The sequence below is a fragment of the Asparagus officinalis genome, unplaced genomic scaffold (genome assembly GCF_001876935.1).
Source record: "Asparagus officinalis unplaced genomic scaffold, Aspof.V1 AsparagusV1_Un420, whole genome shotgun sequence".
In the NCBI taxonomy this organism is placed as follows: domain Eukaryota; kingdom Viridiplantae; phylum Streptophyta; class Magnoliopsida; order Asparagales; family Asparagaceae; genus Asparagus; species Asparagus officinalis.
The window spans coordinates 40,240-45,239 of NW_017972685.1; the positions used below are offsets into that span (position 1 = coordinate 40,240).

The 5,000-nt window shown below is 34.8% G+C and overlaps 1 long non-coding RNA gene across 2 annotated transcripts; it reads right to left on the bottom strand.

Moving 5' to 3' along the window:
- Positions 1–528: 528 nt before the first annotated feature.
- On the bottom strand, positions 529–2,818 carry LOC109827767. 2 transcript variants are annotated; one of them, XR_002243504.1, is made up of 3 exons: positions 1,513–2,818; positions 1,026–1,376; positions 529–805 (listed from the first exon to the last, which is right to left on the bottom strand). It is a non-coding gene; the product is annotated as an uncharacterized LOC109827767 (long non-coding RNA). The 2 variants fall into 2 exon arrangements; XR_002243503.1 differs by having other exon boundaries at positions 1,483–2,818.
- Between the last annotated feature and the right edge of the window lie 2,182 nt (positions 2,819–5,000).

Here is a 5,000-nt window from a genome sequence, read left to right on the forward strand (position 1 = left end):
TGGGCGGGTCATAAATGAGCGGGCATGTTTTGCCCATTTACCCATTTATGGCCCATTTAACATTATTTAAATGGGCGGGTTTTTGCCCGCCCATTTTATAAACGGGTCGCCCATTTGCCCATTTAAGTATAGTAACTATATATGTATAATACTTTTAGGGTGTTTTTTGTAAACTTTTAGGGGGTTTTTTGTAAACTATTGTGGGCTTTTTGCAAACTTTTTGGGAGCTTTTTGCAAACTTGTTGGGGCTTTTGATAAAATACTAACAAAGATAGGAACATAAACAAAGATAAACAAAGACAGACAAGTTCATGATTGAACCATTTACAAGCCTGGATAAAAGTACAAACCTCACACATTTACAAAATTAACCTCAAATTTCCAAACCAAAAACCAAAAGATCAATAACAACAAAATTGCGAGAATATTTAAATGAATTAAGATAGAAAACACAAGGTATATAAGGATCTGTATAAGATCAATAACTTGATATAAATGTCATCATAACTATCAGCAACACGATCATGATTAGTAAGGACAATCTACTTAATTACTTGATAAACTAGAAGAGTAGTAAGTTCGTCTATAAACAAAATAGTAGCACAACCATAGTCCACTTATTTCCCATCTTTCAAATGTTCAGGCATGAACATGATCATGACAGAAGAAAGAAAAGACTAGGAAACAAACATAACACTCAGTTGGACTCAATAGCAACATTAAAAGTACTGCAGCAAGCCTCATATGTGCATCTTCATAGCAAGGGTTAGAATCCGAAATCACCATAGAGACCTCAATATTTCCCCTGCATCAATCATTCATAGAATTAGTTAATTTTGTCACAAACGTATGATATTGTCATAATAATGAAACACTAGATAGCAAGATGCGATCTTTGGGAACCAGGGGACTAAAGATCAGCTAAATACACAAAGAACTTATCAGATACGTAATCATATAACAAAATTATGATTTTACGAGAACAGGAAACAGGATAGTAAATACAGGAACCAAAGCCAAGAGACCTGTAGCCTTCGAAAAATTGTCAAAACAGCTGATCATTGCTTTCACAGAACCAACATCTCCTTTACAAAATAGCAAGAGGTCATCAGCATAGCACAAACGAGTTATAATGGACCAAGGCAACAAAATGAAAATTAAATGAAAGATGTCTGTTGGTTTCAGAATAACAGAATCAAACTATGTATAGTAGAGAACGTATCACAAAGCAAAATAGATATTAAAATTACCCAAAAAAAATCTACATCTCTGTATAGTAGAGAACTTTCCACATTAGCAAACATACTCCCCGGCAAATGTATCAATGTAGCACGTACCAGGACTCCAATATAAGGTCTGGTTTTAGATTCAAATTCCTAGAATTTCCAAAGCAATAATGTTTGTGCAGATCCCGGAACATGGCATCACCCTCTCAACATCAGTTTATAAATAGAAGAACAATTTACAATAAGAAAATTAAACCTTAGAAGTTTTTGCCTACTGCCTTTCCACCTCAAGAAGTACCATGAAGTTGTGAAGAAAGCTTTGGTGATGGCGATGGAGAAGAAGAGCGACGAGAGGATTCTGGAGCTGCTTCAGCAGTGTTTTGGCGAGGGGTTGATCACCATCAACCAGATGACTAAAGGGTTCTCTAGGGTTAAGGATGGGATCGATGATTTGGCTCTCGACATCCCTGATGCCAAGGAGAAGTTTCAGAGTTATGTAGAGGAGTATGGTAAGAAAAAGGGTTGGTTATTATCCTCATTTTTGGAAGGTAAGCCAACCGTCGACGCAGGCGCAAGTTAGAAGGTAAGCCATAATGCTCTTTTACTTTGGTGTAGTATAAGGGAAAAAGTATGACTGTAATATTGTAGATAACTGGACTATTACCTGGACTCTCAGTTTAATAGAGGTTGTAGTGTGAATATTTGCGAGTTTGGCTGCAGTTTTCTGGCTTCATTTGCGTGGAGTTATGCTATTATATGTGCACAAATATTTTGTTGTGTTCGACTTCTGCGCATGTAGCAGAGCTAGAACAAACTCAGCTTTTGCTGATTTTAAGGCATCACTGAATTTCTTTCAGGTCATACATCATGGTACCTAACGGCATGTATACATATATCTAATGGCATTTGAATCATGAGCCCTGACATATTACAAAGAGCCACGTGTGACATGGTGGCTATCTAATAATATCTCTAATATGAGGTTACCAAACCGCATTGAAATTAGAGGGAAGTAATGAACCCCTATTGACTTTGTACAAATCTTTGTATTGCCCACGGTTTATATTTTGATGGCGTGCATATTGGATTTGAGTTTGCTTTTTCTATCCATCTATGGATCAAATATCTCAAGAAGTGCCATATTATGGACGCTTAAATTGCAAATTGTCAAAATTCGAAAGTGGCAACATCCAAGGGTCCTTTTACTTCGGAATTTCTAACTTTTGGTAGGAAACATAAACTTGTGAGAAATAAATACATATTAGAACAACAATCAATATTTAGCCAACAGCATTAGAAAAGCAAGTTTATGATGTACACTAATTTCATTAAGTAAGTTTATGATGTACACTAATTTCATTAGAGAAGCAAGTTTATGAGTATAAAATTTTCTGCAGGTAAATTCTGTTCTACATGAAACCTGGTATTTAGTCCTTGATAGTTTTATCGGTGTATGATCTAAGATACGCATTTAGGATGTGCACATATAATGTATGCATCGATTGTCTCCTATAGCTCTAAATTTGTCATGATCAAAATGCTTAATTAGCAAACATACACATATGGATCTGTAAGCATAACCAAAATCATGTTTTTACTTGTTCAAAGGGATGGAACCAGTCAATTTCATATTCTTAAAATTTCTAACAGCTGTCCTATAACAGGCGAGCCATTGATTATCAAAATGATCCCTGATATCTTCATGATTCTCATTTTATCTCCATATTGGACTTCTCTTTATTGCGGAAAAAGTGGAATAAAGCATCACCTCCATTAATTGCACTTCTGAACTCACTTTGGAGGCTATTTAATTTTTTTGGTACTATGTGAATAATATCAACTACGGTTTCTAATGCACAGTTTCTTTTACTGCAGGGTAAATTCTCTTTGCAGCAAGCATACAACAAGTTACAAAATCTCAAATTTCCATATTTCTGAATTAGACTACGACAAAAACACAAGTGGAAATACGAGGGTCAATTGAAAGCAGCATACAGTAATCCAATATCCTCACACTTATTTAAGAAGAAGGGTTGGTTATTATCCTCACACTATTACAAATATCCCTCCTTTTGTTTAAGCAACAAATATCAAGTCACTCATTCACCATTGATAAGAACTCTGTCCAACTTGCAACAAATATCAAGTCACCCAATTTCTCAAAGCAAAACCATAGATAAAAATGGCAAAGAAAGACAGAGAGGAGCATTTATCCTCCACACAACAGTGTACAAGCTGAGAAGTAACAATGACACATGCATACCCTTCAAAATCTAGCCCAATATATTATTTGACGGAATACTCTTCTGTTTAGTTCTTAATCTGCAGATAATACAGAAATAAACAGAAAAATTTGCATTCTAATCCCTTAGATTAGACCCAAAAAAGCAAACACTATATTGTAGTAAATTAAGAAACAAAAGAACAAATATATTTAAAAAATGCAAAAAATCTTATGCACAGATGAACACACAAAAATTCACATCAAAGGAACGGTCAAATTTTTAAGGGAAAACCTAGATCCGAGACTACAATGTGCATTTAGAATTTAGATAGAAAATTTGACTGAATTTTATAGAAAGATTTGAGATTGGGATTCACCTGAGAAAGATTGCTATCGCAGGAAGTGGCGGCGATTTCAGTGGCGACTTGAGGTGGCGGAGGCGGCGACTTCAGCGGCGACTTAAGACGGCATCGGAGGCAGTGACTTCAGCGGTGACTTGAGGCGGCATCGGAGGCTCTGGGTTCGAGAGGAGATTGATGTGGCGGAGGAGGTGCTGGAATAGTAATAATAATTTGCCCTTGAACATCCAATATAAATTATGTAATGATATTGTAATGTTAATAAATTTAATTGTTGCACATAATTTGGGTATTATTTATATAATTGTTATATATATCCTTAGAAGTTATTTTGTTAGATCATGCACTATGATGGTCACTTGCTTGGAGATATGATCTAACTTAGAAATTTCTTAAATTTGTGCTTAACCTATAACTAGTAAAGGATAACTTTATTATAACAGGTTATTATGCATGACACCAATATATGAGATATGGTGGTGGGTCTCAACCATTGGGAATGGAGATTCTCCGGGTGTATGTCATAAGCACGCATTATGATGTGTGTAGCACTAGATCATATTTGAATTCTCTAGGATGAGTCACCTAAGAGATAGATAATTCAAATTGTTACATGGTCCATTTGACTTGATGATATTGTCATTTTCGATTTGATAATTTAGTATGCTTTGATGTGATGGTTAAGCTTGTTTAGCAAGCGCTACACAACCTGAAACATTGGGTTGCTAAATTTCATTTAGGAAAATGATGGATGTCTAGATAGGATCCAGTATGCTCATTATGATGAGTTAATTTATTATGCATTCCCATGAAGCTATTAAATTCCTGCCGGCAGGTGGTTTTAAAAATATTTTAAAAATTTACTTTCTTATAAAAAATAAAATATTTTGATGTTTCAAAATGTTTTTTATTTATGTTCATGGGAATTGCAAATTTAGGCATGAGCAAATAGGTGAGTTGTCCTGCTTAAAAGAGTTGCCTAAAATATATGATACTGGAAGGGATTGAATGTAAGATATTATTCAATCCCATATTATGGAAGAGCTTTTATGAACAATTGGTCGGATAGGGATTTGATTGTTAAATTAAAATTATTAATTTGATTAATAATTGGTTCTTGATATGGGACCCAATTGGTCTCACTAATGTCATTAGAAGAGGTATACATGCAATACAATTCTATTTCTATCC